This window comes from Podarcis gaigeae, assembly GCF_964106915.1.
Source record: "Podarcis gaigeae genome assembly, chromosome: 11".
Taxonomy (NCBI): domain Eukaryota; kingdom Metazoa; phylum Chordata; class Lepidosauria; order Squamata; family Lacertidae; genus Podarcis; species Podarcis gaigeae.
The window spans coordinates 37,939,068-37,955,576 of record NC_139687.1 but is presented as its reverse complement, the minus strand read 5'-3'; positions in this window follow the sequence as shown (position 1 = coordinate 37,955,576).

The window sequence follows — 16,509 nt, the reverse complement described above, 5'->3', positions numbered from 1 at the left end:
TTTTGCAGCCAAGCTTCCACCAGAGGGAAGATTCCCAGCCTATGAATGGCCTGTACTCCAGGGGTCGGCAATTTTTTTTAGCCGCGGGCCAGTCCATTGTCCCTCAGACCTTGTGGCGGGCTGAGAAGTGGCACTGGGGTGGGGGGAGCTGGAAGAAGAGGCGAGGGGGACAAGTAGTCCTCCTCCTCACCCCCCCCCCAGCCACTGCGCTTACCTTCCCAGGGGCTGCTGCTGCTTCTCATGAGTAGGCAGAGCGAGCTTGTCCACTCCGCTCTCTGGCCTACAGGAGCACCAGGATGGTGCTGGCGGCAGAGGGAAGATGAGTGGCGAGAAAGGGTTGGCTCTGGAGAGGGGCTGCTTAGCCACCTCAGCCCAGCCGCCTTCCTCCTCTAGGCAGGGCGAGGAGAAGCCAGGAGGAGGGAGGGAGGAGGCGGCGCCACAGTGTCTGTGAGGGAGGGGGGATGAAATGGCACAGGGAAAAAATGGCACAGCCCGAATGAACAGAATCCCCACGCCGACCCACAGACAGTCTGCGGGACAGATCCTGAAGGCAATTGGGCCTGATCCAGCCCTCAGCCCTTAGTTTGCAGACCCCTGATGTGATCAGTGGCTAGCATGAACTGGCAACCATTGAGAGAGTTTTGCAAATGGCATCTTGGAATGGGCCTGAGAGACATATAAGCAATCATCCGCTCTGCAGCATCTGCTATCACATCAGAGTAAAAGGTCCTCACTCAAGGCTGACTCCAAATCTGAGAAGACCACCCACAAACTGCATGGTGCGCTGCTGATAAAGCCAGTGGCCCAACCCTCTGTTTTGTTAGCAATTCATTTAAAAAAGTTGCATTATTGTAGAAAGCCAGTGTAGTATAAAGGTAATAATAATAATAATAATAATAATAATAATAATAATAATTTATTTATACCCCGCCCATCTGGGCGGCTTCCAACAAAATATTAAAATACAGTAATGCATCAAACATTCAAAGTTTTCCTAAACAGGGCTGTCTTCAGATGTCTTCTAAAAGTCTTGTAGTTGTTGTTCTCTTCGACATCTGGTGGGAGGGCGTTCCACAGGGAGGGTGCCACTACCGAGAAGGCCATGGTTCCCTGTAATTTGGCTTCTCACAGTGAGGGAACCACCAGAAGGCCCTTGGTGCTGGACCTCAGTGTCCAGGTTGGAATGTTGGTCTAGGATCTGGAGATCAAGGTTCAAATCCCTACTCTTCCATGAAGCTCACTGAGTGACCTTGGTCCAGTTACTTTCTCTCAGTTTTAACTACTTCATGAGGTTGTGGTGAGAATATGAGGAAGAGGAGTTCCTTGGATGAAAGCTGGGGTTTGTTTGTTTGTTTGTTTGTTTGTTTGTTTGTTTGATAGCTAGATATATACAGAACAGGAAAGATAGTCATGGATTTAACCTTTCAACACTGGCATACTTTTAGGGGTGGCTGCTCTGTGATTGCCTGAACTTTTTTTCTGCTGGCAAAAGATTCAGAGAATTATGTGTCCTGCATATTTAACTTTATCTTGGAAAAAAATCACAGTTACTCATTCATTTTTAGCTCTGCAACCTCAGGGGAACTGCTTCCAAATTCTTCAAATGCATTGCCAATTTCCCTCCAGTAACTAGAATGTCACCTGGCAGCCTTTGCTGCAACTGATCCCTGATAGGGATGCTGGCTATGCTATATGGCAAAAGGTTTTTATTGCAGGCTTCCCCAACTGCGCCGGCCGAGGGTTGATGGGAATTGTAATCCAAAACATCTGGATGGCACCAGGTTGAGGAAGTTTGATGGTGTCAATAGTCAGATCCAAGAACAGGAGACCTCAGTAGCTACTTGTTGGTAGGACCAATAAGAACTATTGACTCGCAGCCAGCTTGGAAAACCTTGGGGGTTTGCAACAGGATATTGATCTAGAGTCAGTACTGAGTTTCCTGAAAGTTTATAATGTTCACAATTTGGGGTTGTGCCATCTTGCGCACACACAGTGGGAGGTGCCCACTCACAACAAGACACTGCAGAACTCATGACTTCTGTCTGGAAAGCTGTTAGCTGTGTGTCTGACCCTCAAAGCACCAAGCATGGGGTCAGCCTTATCAACACTAGAAATAGTTCTTGGTTGAAAAGCCAAAGAAACCTTCCTCTTACTGGCTACTAGCCATGATGGCTGGGCTCTGTCTCCATGGCCAGAGGTAGAAATGTATACATGGTGTATTTTGATACCATCAACCATGGTTTTCTTCTGTGGTTCTGCAGGGTTTGCTGCTATCCCATATGGTGCTAAACATCTATATGAAATGGCTGAGTGGGGTTATCTGGAGGTTTGGAGTATGTGGATGATACAGTGGTACCTCAGGTTAAGAACTTAATTCGTTCTGGAGGTCCGTTCTTAACCTGAAGTACCACTTTAGCTAATGGGGCCTCCCACTGCCGCCGCACAATTTCTGTTCTCATCCTGAAGCAAAGTTCTTAACCCGAGGTACTATTTCTGGGTTAGCAGAGTCTGTAACCTGAAGCGTCTGTAACCCGAGGTACCACTGTATTCAGTTCCTCTTCTCCTTTACATCTGCAAGTGAGGCAGGGCAGTGGAATAATAATAATAATAATAATAATAATAATAATAATAATAATAATAATAATAATAATTTATTATTTGTACCCCGCCCAACTGGCTGGGTTTCCCCAGCCACTCTGGGCGGCTTCCATAGAAACCAAAAATACACTAAAATATCACAGATTAAAAACTTCCCTGAACAGGGCTGCGTTAAGATGTCTTCTGAATGTCAGGTAGTTATTTATCGCTTTGACATCTGATGGGAGGGCGTTCCACAGGGTGGGCACCACTACCGAGAAGGCCCTCTGCCTGGTTCCCTGTAGCTTTGCTTCTCGCAATGAGGGAACTGCCAGAAGGCCCTCAGCGCTGGACCTCAGTGTCCGGGCAGAACGATGGGGGAGGAGACGCTCCTTCAGGTATACTGGACCGAGGCCGTTTAGGGCTTTAAAGGTCAACACCAGCACTTTGAATTGTGCTCAGAAACGTACTGGGAGCCAATGTAGGTCTTTCAAGACTGGTGTTATGTGGAAGTGCTGGACTCAATAATGGACTGATTGAGAGCCAACAAACCAAAACTTAAACAAGGTAAACCTGAGGCTCTGTTAGTGGGTGGTTCCCTAGACTGGAATGGTTGGGAAGTTGCCTACTCTTGATGGTGTAACGCTTCCTCTGTAGGAGTGGGTATGTAGCTTGGGGGTACTCCTGGATCCTTTGCTGTCACTTGAGGCTCAGGTGGCCTCAGTGGCACAGTGTGCCTTCCATCAGCTTCACTTCATGGCCCAGCTGCAATCTTATCTGGACAGGGATAGCCTAACTTCTTTGTCTATCCTCCGGTAACCTCGAGGTTAGATTACTGCAATGCATTATATGTAGGGCTGCCTCTGAAGCTAGCGCAGAATTCACTGGGGCAAGATGGTTTGAGCATATTACACTGATCCTAGTCTGACTGCACTGGCTACCAGTTAGTTTCTGGGACCAATTCAAAGTGCTGGTTTTGACCTATAAAACCTTAAATGGCTCAGGACCGCAATACCTCAAGGACCACCTCTTTCTATATGAACCTATCTAGACCCTGAGATTATCTTCTGAGGCCCTTCTTCATGTGCCTCCTCCATGAAAGGTCCAGAGGGTGGCAACAGGAGAACGGGACTTTTCTGCACTGGCTCCCTATTTGTGAAATGCTCTCCCCAAGGAGGTTCACCTGGTGCCTTCACTATACACCTTTAGGCACCAGGCAAAAATGTTCCTCTTTAACCAGGCCCTACCCCATATCTATTCAGAATAGACTGTTCTCAGCATTTGGATGGTTATTGCTACACAGAACATTAACCCATCACTACCACTTTCATTAAAAGGCTTTCAAATGTCTTAACAAGCATTCACCTGTCTGTTGCGTTACTTTCTCCTGAATTTGTTTTGTTCTCTTGGCTCAAGTCTACTTTGCTTGCACTGTTTCCCTGGAGCAAAGTTTTCTGGAGCAAAGTGATGCTGGTTTCAAAGCCATACAGGATCCTCAATAAGGAGTTGACTCACTCTCTTTGGAAAGGACAGTCATTCTTGATAGGCTGAAACCTTGGCCTTGATGTGAAACTGTTAAGTAACTCTTCCGAAACCAAAACCTTGAAATGTGCCCTGCCAAGCCAGCTAGCAAAGAGTTCTGAGAAACCTAAAAAGGGAAGGTTATGTGAGCTGGACTTTTCCCCTGCAAAATGAAGACACATTAACCCTAAGGTCCAGAGTACAGAGGGGCTGTATGAATGGAAAGGCCTGATGATGGAGTCAGTAGTTCAGTTAATGTTTAGCAAACGTATTTGGTGACAAAACATTGCTAAACAATACTGAAAACATTAGGATTCCTCCTAAGCCATACCCAATATTCCACCAGCATCCCCCCCTGCTTTATTTTAGGCACCTATCATTAGCCCTCTCTGGACGTTCATTGTGCCTACACTTTTCAGTGCCACTCCAGGAAGGGCGGCTGGTTGCTACCATCTTGCCACATTTCCTGGAGTAGCTTCAGAGCCAGCCAACCAACCATGGCCTCCTTGGGCTGCCCATTCCTTCCCCCCCCCCGCCACTTCCTGTTTTTCTTTTCCAGCTGACAGTCAGCATTCGATGGCTACTGAGCATGCTCAATTCACATTAGGCTGCTATTATTATTTTTAGAGGGTACCCCTTTATTTTATTTAAAAATGTACTTCGATGAACCCCAAGGCCTCCACATGCATGCTAGTAAAGGTAAGGGGACCCCTGACCATTAGGTCCAGTCATGACCGACTCTGGGGTTGCAGCACTCATCTCGCTTTATTGGTCGAGGGAACCGGCGTCCAGCTTCCGGGTCATGTAGCCAACATGACTAAGCTGCTTCTGGCGAACCAGAGCAGCGCACAGAAATGACGTTTACCTTCCTGCCAGAGAATAGACCTATTTATCTACCTGCACTTTTACATGCTTTTGAACTGCTAGGTTGGCAGGAGCAGGGACCGAGCAACGGGAGCTCACCCCGTCGCGGGGATTCGAACCGCTGACCTTCTGATCAGCAAGTCCTAGGCTCTGTGGTTTAACCCACAGCGCCACCCGCATCCCCATGCTAGTAGTCCCCTCTTATTTTCATTGGTCCTTGTTTTACTCCATTCCTGCCAGCATACACACCACCTGAGTTCAGCATTAGTAGGACTGATGATAGCTTCAGTCAAACTGACAGCCATCTCTGTGGTGAAACCTGCAAAATCTCAAGATGAGTTGGGGAAAGCCCTTGGCATCCCTAATTACTTTCAGCTCCGCACAGTACCTCACTTTGAAGGTTCAGTGTTGCTTCCTCTTTCCTGTTCAGGATCACACATATAGACAAACTATCAAACAGATGGAGCCACTTATTCTTTCCAGAAAATCTACAGCTAGACTGCTCACTGCAAGAATTCCCATCTTCTTACTATTGCCTCTAATGTGTGGTTACATCTACGCCATACATTTAAAGCACATTTAAAGTGTATGGCTTTCCCCCAGGGAATCCTGGGAACTGAAATTTACCTCCTCACAGAGTGGCACTGCCCAACACCTTGAATCAACTACATTTCCCAGGACTCTTTGCAGGAAGTCATGTGCTTTAAATGTATGTTATGGATGTGGCCTTGTTTTAAGAACATGAAAGCAGAGAAGGAGCTCTTTTGGGTCAGGTGAAACATCTGTCTTGTCCAACATCCAGTTCCCACAGTTGCCAAGCAGTTGCCTATGGAAACTCCACAAGCGCAATCACTCTCTTCACCAGAAACAAAAGGCTCTGCTCATTTCAGTTCTCCCCATTTCTCATTTTTCCAGTTAAAATTCAGTACTCCACATTTTTGCAGCAATTTGCACTGTCATTTTCTATTTTTTTTAAAAAAAATCCTCCTGAAAATTCATCAGGATATTAGTGCAAATCTCTCCTACTAAACGTGGGTGGCGCTGTGGGTAAAACCTCGGTGCCTAGGACTTGCCAATCGTATGGTCAGCAGTTCGAATCCCCGCGGCGGGGGGAGCTCCCGTCTTTCGGTCCCAGCTCCTGCCCACCTAGCAATTTGAAAGCACCCCTAAGTGAGAGTAGATAAATAGGTACCGCTTTATAGAGGGTGTGCTGGTGTGCTGTGCTGGTGCTGGCTCGCCAGAGCAGCTTCATCACTCTGGCCACGTGACCCAGAAGTGTCTCCGGACAGCGCTGGCCCCCGGCCTCTTAAGTGAGATAGGTGCACAACCCTAGAGTCGGACACGACTGGCCCATACGGGCAGGGGTACCTTTACCTTTACCTTACCTCCTACTAAACATATTTTTGTCTGCTGCTTTGAAAGGCCAACACCTTTTTTTGCAAGCAATTCTCTCTACTGCAACACATTTTTGTATGTTATTTTCATGCTCAGTTGGTTAGAGCATGGTGCTGATAATGCCAAGGTTGCAGGTTCAGTCCCCATATGGGACAGCTGAATCTTTCTGCATTGCAGGGGGTTGGACTAGATGATCCTCAATGTCCCTCCCAACTCTACAATTCTATGAATGTATTTATTTTTGTGCATACGCTTCCCTTTTAAACACTGGTTGGAGAGCTGCATCACAAAATACAGATAAGTGGGAATTTCAAAGGATGGTTGTGTTTCAGTGCTCATATTGTTTCAGAAAGTGTGAACTTGATGGATTCACCTGTCAATGCAAACTGAATCAACTTTCTCTCCCATCCCTACTCTCCACTCATAATATCCAGTGGTTGTGTCTCTGATTCAGGCAGTAATCCCAGCAGTGCTGGGATGGCATAAATGAATTTCTAGAAACTATAGGAATTTCTGCAAAAAAGGTAAAATGCAATTGGGTGCTCAACACATTGGTAATTACTGTGATATTTTCTTTTCCAGTATTTGTTAAACCACAAATATATTCTGCTGTACTCATGTACCATGTCTGCACTGATGCTGCATAACGTTCCGCCCCATAACCTTTCTCCCTCTTCCTTATTTTCTTTCTTTCTCGCTTCGGCAGCACATATACTAAAATTGTAACAATACAGAGAAGATTAGCATGGCCCCAGCACAAGGATGACACACAAATACAGTGGTGCCTCGGGTTACATATGCTTCGGGTTACATACGCTTCAGGTAACAGACTCCGCTAACCCAGAAATAGTGCTTCAGGTTAAGAACTTTGCTTCAGGATGAGAACAGAAATCGTGCTCTGGCTGCGCGGCGGCAGCAGGAGGCCCCATTAGCTAAAGTGGTGCTTCAGGTTAAGAACAGTTTCAGGTTAAGAACGGACCTCCGGAACGAATTAAGTACTTAACCTGAGGTACCACTGTATTTTCTTTCTGTATTTCTTTTTCTTTTTCTTATAATTTTAAAACTTCAATAAATAAAACATTTATTCAAATCCAATCAGCCGGACTTCAAGGCAAAATGTTGTGTGTGCATAACTTCAGAAGGGTATCAGACTTAGATATGAAAACTTATTGGGGGAAGGAAGAGTTCATGAACTTTTCAGGGGAGTTATTTACTTCTCCAGCTTTGTTCCATGGGATGTTGATAATACCTCACATATTTACCATAGGTGCTAAAGAAGCAGTGAGGGGGGAAATTAACTGAATACATTTCTAAGCATTTCTCTATATCTTTCTGAAAATAATAATAATAATAATAATAATAATAATAATAATAATAATCCCTGTTTTGCAAATGGTGTGGGATATTTAAATCAAATGAATTCAGATTCAGGGGAGCACACAAGATAGATGTACACACAGCATGCACAATTATTCAGTGAGGCAGAGAAGCAAAACACCAGGCGACATTCCCATAACTCTTGCCTGCATAAATGGCATTGCCTTAATTTCAGGGCAAGTCTATAACAGTCTTGTCCTTCACCCTGACATCTTTATACCTAACATCTGTTGCTGATACAGCATTACAAGTTCTCTTGTTTACACTATGTTGTTGAATAAATATAATGGCAAGAATTTGCAGAATTGACAGATCCAGCTCTCTTGAACATTCCTCACTGGGTGTTTTCAAGTGAAAATAAGTGTGTGGCTTATGTAGGAAGAGTGAACAGTGCTCTTCCCTGTGTATGTCTTCTCGTTGATAAACCCCACTGAGTTCAACAAGTCTTACTCTCAGGCAAGTGAAAATAGGATTGTGGACTAAAGTACTAAGAGCTAGGCTCTAAATAGCAGGACTTAAAAGAGCTATATGGGATCAGAGTTGTGGGTTTTGAACTGAACACAACTGGGTGCATAAAATGTTTTGACTAAGGCCTCCGTGTGTGTGTGTGTGTGTGTGTGTGTGTGTGTGTGGTTTTTTAAAACACACACACAAAACACACACCTTTATTATATATTGTGTAGGTTGGTAATTGTGTTATTCATCATTTAATGTCATTCTAAAATACTAGAGGGGGGGAACCTATAACTGCCCTTCAGGCTACAGAAAGATAAGTGAAGGAAAGTCAAAATACAAGAGGAAAATATGACTACAACATGGGCACAATGGACTTTTCCTCTCAGTCTCCCACCACACAGATTGCTCTCTTTCACATAGGGCACTTGGAGGGTGTGCAAGTGGGAGACTGGAAGTGGAGTGGTGGGGGAGATTGGGGGATAAAGTGGAGTCAGGTGGGAGAGAGAAGCAGGGTTGCTAACTTCATGGTTCCATGATGGCCACATGTAAACCTGTTCTCAGAATAGCTTTGCTTGCCAAGAGTAATAAACCTTAGGTTTCTTTATTCTTTCAACCAGCAGTCATACCAGGCAATATATTTTATGCACTCCATTTTACGATCTCTTGCCAACACTGACAAGATTTGGAAGTTTGGTTCAGCATCTCTTATCCTTAAGTTACATAGGAAGCTGCCTTATACCAGATTAGACAATTTGCTCATCTGGTGCAGAATTGTGCCCATCCATATGATAAAAGGTAAAGGTAAAGGGACCCCTGACCATTAGGTCCAGTCGCGAACGACTCTGGGGTTGCGGTGCTCATCTTGCTTTATTGGCCAAGGGAGCCGGCATACAGCTTCCAGGTCATGTGGCTAGTATGACTAAGCCGCTTCTGGCGAACCAGAGCAGCGCACGGAAATGCCGTTTACCTTCCCACTGGAGCAGTACCTATTTATCTACTTGCATTTTGATGTGTTTTCGAACTGCTAGGTTGGCAGGAGCAGGGACCAAGCAACGGGAGCTCACCCCGTCACAGGGATTCGAACCACCAGCCTTCTGATCAGCAAGTCCTAGGCTCTGTGGTTTAACCCACAGCACCACCCGCGTCCCCGCATATGTTATCAGACTTATATTCTTTCCAACCCTAGCTGGCAGGGCAAAGAGTAAGAGATGCTGGCGGCAGCAGCAATCTAACAACATCTGGAGAACCTCACATCTTTCTCATTACTTGCAACCTGGTCCTTCTAATATGCATTAATTTCAATTTTAATCATGGTCCTTTACTGCTTTGGTGTTTACTACCCTGGGCTCCTTCGGGAAGAAGGATGGACAGACATTTAATAAATAAATGAAATGAAACACCGCAGGTGCAGAAATTGAGCCTGTGTATGCAGAGCATGTGCTCTGGTCCTGATCTCCTGCTCTTAGGAATGGTCTCGGAGCCTGTTCTCCATTAGCATGAGAGGGATGGGTGAACAGAAGCCCTTTAAATGGCTATTCTGCATCAAATGCATTTTTTAGTGCCAGGTCTGTGAATCAGTAGAGATGAAAGTCTGATGATGTTTGCATTTTGTTATCTTTGAATGAATGAATGAAACGCTTCCATTGTACAATAAAAAAATGACTTTTCCTTCCCTCTAGCACAAATTATATCCAAAGTTAAGCCCTTGCTCTGGGCATAGAGACATGATCCTCTTCAAGGCCTCCACTGTGCTATTTCTTTTTTTCCTCCTTCCTCAAGGACTTTTCCATAAATTTGTAGTTATTGCAGACTCAGTACCTTATGGCACTTTGACAATTTCTTAAAAGGGCTATTCTGTATGTAGCCCTGATAACATATATACCAGTTATGTGCTGTCATATACTATATATATATATGAAGGGTAAAGAATCAGTAAAATTATTGATAGGTTTCCCATTTCAAAATCATCAGAGTTTCATAAGGAAGATAGAAATCTCATGGCTTTGAAATACAGCTTTTAAAAAAAGTTTTTCACAGCAATGACAAGACATTTGACTTTCCAGAGAAAGTATTTTTCCTGCCATATTTCATCATTGCTCCTCAGTTACTACCCAGCTGGAATTGATTTTTTTTTTTTTTTTAGCAAAGACATTTTTGTCACTGGGAAAATTTGGCCTTGTCCCACATTAGTTGTGTCTCACGATAGTGCTCTTTGGAATGCGGTTGCGCAGCTGTCCTTGAGCTCACTTAACACACCAAGGAAATCAGGAGAGTTGAAGATATGTGACTGAAGGAAGAGTGTTAAGCAAGAATTCTCAGCCAAATCTGGCCCTGCAGCCTTCTCTGTTTGGCCCTCAGAACTCTCCTCAGGCCATGCCCTTCACTGACACCACTTGGTGCCCCTAATGCTTTTGTCTCATTGGAATGTGTCCTTGAACTCAGATAATACCTCAAGGACCACTTCTTTCCACATGAACCTACTCGGACCCTGAGATCATCTTCTGAGGCCCTCCTTCGTGTGCTTCCTCCTCAAGAGGTCCGGAGGGTGGCAACACGAGAATGGGCCTCCTCTGCAGTGGCTCCCCGTCTGTGGAATGCTCTCCCCAGGGAAGTTTGCCTGGCGTCTTCATTATACTCCTTTAGGCGCCAGGGGAAAACGTTCCTTTTTAACCAGGACTTTGATTGATCTGATTTACATCCCATGCCCTTTTAAAATGTGTTGGGGGGGCATTAGGTTGTTGCTTTTATTTTTATTAGTTATTTTGTGGTTTTACATCTTGATTTTATTCTCAGAACTTCCCTGAGACCCCTGGGTGTAGGGAGGTATATAAATTCAATACATACATACATACATACATACATACATACATACATACCGTATTTTTTGTTCTATAACGCTCACTTTTTCCCTCCTAAAAGGTAAGGGGAAATGTGTGTGCGTCTTATGGAGTGAATGCAGGCTGCACAGCTATCCCAGAAGCCAGAACAGCAAGAGGGATTGCTGCTTTCACTGTGCAGCGGATGATCCCTCTTGCTGTTCTGGCTTCTGAGATTCAGAATATTTTTTTTCTTGTTTTCCTCCTCCAAAAACTTGGTGCGTCTTATAGAGCGAAAAATACGGTACATACAACAACACCTCTTGCATGTTCTCATGGAGGATAGAGAGGGGTGTTTGTGTGCATCTGTAGAAACTAGTCTACTGTACAAAGTCAAAACCTACCTTCATTTACAAAGTTAAAATTTACATCCATTTCTCTAGCCGCTTTGCCTCCCTCACACACTGCCCCAAACTGGCATGCATCCCCTGGAAATTCTGAGAACCTGGGGGCGGGGGTGGGGAGAATCAGTGAAGTTTTGAAATCAGTGGTTAAAATCTGTGTTTTAAAAGATTCTTGATTCAAAATGGCATCCAATGGCATCCAAGCATAAACAAAAACCTACTCCTTGATCATGTAAAATTTGGTTAGGATACCTTAAGAGTATCCAGGAACAGCAATAGCTGGTGAACAAGTCTCCAGTGACAGAGCAGAATATCTATATAATGGTATTCTGAAGATATTACTCACCTGGCTCTTCTCACAAGCCACTTGGTAACATCACCATGGAAAGCATATTTGGAAAAATCCCCTTGGTTTAGTTTTGAATTGAACTTCCATGGTTCATAGTCTGCGAGGTTTCTAGCGCACCCGATTAAGAAAGGGGAAGCCAATATAGTGAGCTAAAGATTATTGATTGTTGACATTATTGGCTCACACAGCCCTGGACTCAACACAGTTTGGATGCAGTTCTACTGTATTGATTTTATATTTTCTTCTTAAAATAGTGTTGGGTGGGTTTTGTTTTGCTTTTTTGTCAACAGGTGCTGGTCCTGCCAGAATAACTGATCCTTCTCAACTGGCCTGAGATCTTCTCTCCCCAAATATGACCATTTCAAGCTTAAATAAAATGATTGCATTGTCAGCCCTGTGGAAACCCAGTGTTGGAAGACAGTCCCTTTGATTACTGATACATGAAAATTACAGCAATCAGTCTACAGCTTTGAGATATGGATCACTGCCCTCTTGTTCTGGTAAGGAAAGTGATAATTACAATAAAACACATCACGGATCAAGCCTTTACCCCCAGGAGCCTTTCAGAATACCTATCGGTACAGAGGAGACAGCCTTATCAGCTGACTCACAGGCTAAGACCGGCTATTGAATGTGATCCAGTTCAGGAATGCTCATAAATGAACAAGGTCAGCAGAGCAGCATCTGCAGTTAGGCAGGACCAGTCAAACTTGGCAAGTAATGCAATCAGCAAAGCAGCAATCAAGTGTTTCAACAATGTGGCACCCATTGCATCAGGCAGCAAAGAGGTGGAGAAAACCACATGTTTCTGAGGTCGTGGAAAAACCCTACAAGAATGAAGTCACCAGCGCTTGGGGAATAAAACCTTTAATTAAGTGACTACAAATTAGTGTGTCCTGTCCAATGGAACAGCTCTGGCCTTAAGCTATTCAGCCCTTTAACCTTTCTGATTCCCTGTATGGACTCCTTTTCCACCATCCCAGTTGTTATTTCCCCATGCAGCCTCCAACTGTCCTTTTCTCTGTGGACCATTTTTCTGAAATAAAATTTGCTGCAATCAGTGTCATGTTGAGTCGTCAGCTGACAGCCCTGGGGCTCAGTCCAGCCCTCGGGGACTACAGTAACCTTCCACATGAGATTAGGCAGCTTTCTGTGTCCCTGGTGGTAGAGGAGAAAATTGGTTCAGTTCTGAATGTTGACCTATTTCGCACTTCCCAAATTTGTGAACCAAAAACCAGCTATCTTTCAAAATATGTATTTTGTGATGCAGATCTCTAACCAAAACATACATCTGCAAAACCACATCTATTAAAGGAAGGTGTGTGTGAAAATGGTGGTGAATTTTCACGAGTTTTATTTAAATCACAGGCTGGTGCAGAAATGTGGCAAATGGAAATAGAAAAATGAGAAAGCAGAATTGGTGGGTGCATCCATTCCTATGGGTGACTGGGGTGACACACAGCGTAAATTAATAATGCAGAGTTTTAAAGAATAAAAGCTTTACTGAATTAAAATAAACTTCTTCATAAACAACATGGTTCCAAACAGTTTGACTGAGATTACATACTGACTCTGCTCACAGCTGAGGCAGACAGACTCTGACTGAAATGTTGCAGAGAGCACAAAGTGAAACTGGCTTCTAAGTCAGTGTTTTTCAACCACTGTTCCGCGGCACACTAGTGTGCCGCGAGATGTTGCCTGGTGTGCCGTGGGAAAAATTGAAAAATTCGAAAGATTTAAAAATAAAGCATTTTATAATTTTTCATATTTCTGTTTTCTTACTATTTCATAATAAAGTAATTATAAAATACTTTCTTTGTGTTTATTTGATTCCTATTCAAGAGAATTACTTTATATATAGTCAATATAGGCACAGAGTTAATTTTTTTGACATTTTCTAATGGTGGTGTGCCTCGTGACTTTTTTCATGAAACAAGTGTGCCTTTGCCCAAAAAAGGTTGAAAAACACTGTTCTAAGTCACATGTCAGAGTGACTCAACAGTTAACAGTTAGGCCTGAATATCTTTAGTAGGCCCAAATGATTGTGCAGTCCCAGCACTTCCTAGCACTTGCTTTGCTGCTTCTGCTCTCATGTGTCTTTGTCACATGACATGGGGTTGTCTACCTGCCATGTGTGTTGTGAAGTGACTTCCCTATGGGGAAAGGTTTGTGGCATTTGGGACTTAGTTAGTTTAGAGCAAAGGCATAAATTTACACATGGCATGAGGAAAGTGGATAGAGAAAAGTTTTTCTCCTGCTCTCATGACGCTGGAATTCATGGACACTGTTATGGTTTCTAAGGGGTTGCTCGTGCGCAAGCAGGCAATTTCCCTGGCTGGGTGCAAACACCTGGCTGGGTTGCCAAAGTAACCTTCATCTGTCCGGACGCCCCTTGCCCGTGGCTGACTCAGTCGCTGGCAGAATCCGTGAGTGGGCGTTTCTTGAACTTCTTCCAGCAAAGAAGCTCTTTGACGCCTAGTCTCCTCCTACCCTCTCTGCGCGAAAGCCTTCTGCGCAAGGAGGGTGTGGGCAACAGAGGACCCCTACTCTCCCCGCTGGTCCCAGGCAAGGAGTCATGGGACCGCCTCGCCGCTTCCCCCATCTGCCCCCCTTCTCCACTGGTGCTACGCTGATTCTCTTCCCCAGAAGATGGGCTGGATGAGCGTCCCGATCCCTGGACGCTCTCTGCAATCCCTCTGGCTTTTGCTCTCTCCCTCCGGCACTGATGGCAGTTCCCTGACAGACACACAACAAAGCGGAATGCTGAAGACAGACTAAAGAAAATACTTCTTTGCGCAAAAGATAGTCAGACTATGGAACTCATTTCCACAGGAGGCAGAGAAGGCCACCAGCTATGATAGCTTTAAAAGATGCTTAGACAAATTCATGGAGGGTCATGATGGCTCCACAATCAGAGGCAGTAATTCTTCTGAATGCCAGTTGCCTGGAGCCACAAGTTGGGAGAGTCCTCTTGGACTCAAATCCCGCTTGCAGGTTTCCCACAGGCCTCTGGGTGGCCACTGTGAGAAAAGGATGCTGGATTAGATGGGCCACTAGCCTGATCCAGTAGTTTCTTTTTCTGTTCTTAGGAGATGACAATAAAATCCCAAAATCTACAAAGAACCAGGTTATACACCCTTTTTGCACTTGCTTTCTCTTTCTCCAACCGCTGGCCTTGCCAGGTATTTCTGAAATCATGTGGGCAACTTTAGTAAGTTATCCTGCAAATATTATTTGGGACCTTTTCATCTGAGAAGGAAATGTTAGCACAGAGAACCAAGAGGTATGCTGTACCAACCAGTTGAATATGAAGCCATCGTTTTATTGTCTGCCATAGGTGGCCTTTTTCATGATACTGCCTTAACATTTTGAGCCGTGAGCCACAGAAGGGCTTTTCCCTGCTGAAAGGTTAAACCCATTGAGATCCATCTGCAACGTCGAAGAGACACTTTAATTTAGATAATGTTTGAAAAACAGCGGCAAAGCGGGGGATAACTAAGGGTTTGATATAGGCAGAGTTGCTTTTAGTGTTTGCAAACACAAAGCAGTAAAAGGTCACTCTGTTTCTAATTGAATTGCTGCGCATTGTGCTAATCTACCTAATGCCCTGTTTGTAGGTATTGTATCATATTAAAGTGTATTGTGTCATGAGGGCTAACATTCAAATTATGGCCCTTATTGCATTTGTGCATTTTGTAATTAAATGAGAGGAGTATGAGAAAATTGTAATGGCTTTGTATTCAGATTCATTCTCTATTTATAGCTGAATACTTCATCACAGATAGACCTTTACTTGAGCACTGGGTAACCCGTGCAACCATCTCTTTAAAAATGAAAACTCAGGGAATAGTATGTTTATAATCTTTTTCCACCAGAAGAAGTCGAGAGCATCTTGTCTGAGGGGAAGCAAGACATTTATTTTATTTTTTAACAGCCATGTTTAAATGTATTGAAATGAGTAAATTGCTGTAATGGATACTCTGGAGGAAATAACTGCAGCTGCATGCAAGGAAAGAGTGGATTTCTGCCTCAACCGGCTAGGGATGGGGGAGGAATTTAATAGTTTGCATTTAAAGGTGATTCACAGTTTCCAAAAAACACATGTGAATGGAAACACAGGCATTGTTTCAAATTCACAGTTTTTCAGATTTTGCAGTGCAGTTCCCCAGCTAAGTAAAATATACAAAAATGCATAGAGTGTGTATAAAATGCATACATCAGTGGAAATAACATGCAAAAATGCATCATATTAGGGAAATTTGCTGTGCAAAAAATATCTGCATTAGTGGAAAATGCATGCTGATGATGATTATTATTTTAAATGCAGACTGTTGCAGAAATATAAAGAACCAAAATTGAGATGGGAAAAACAAGCAACGGAGAGAAAATGAAAGTGACAGATTCGCCCGTCCTTAGCTGGAAGGATGCGCAGTTTGGCGTTGGCATTCATTTGACTCCGGAGACAGCGGAGGAGTGCAGCTTTGGTGGTGATGTCAAACCTTTGGAGAGTTACAGCACCTGCTGTGGCTGCAGAGACTGATAGGGGAGAGAGATGTTTTGTTGCAACTGAGGCAGATGAAGGCATCCGGTTGTGCTACTGCAGATTCACCATGGCCTTTCTTCTCTCTACGTTGCTCCTCCCAACAGTAATATGCCCATGCCCACTCCAAATGATGTAGAATGAACTTTAAAATATCCAAATTCAATTTATCACCTATAATTTGCCTCAACCACTTTCAACCAATAAACT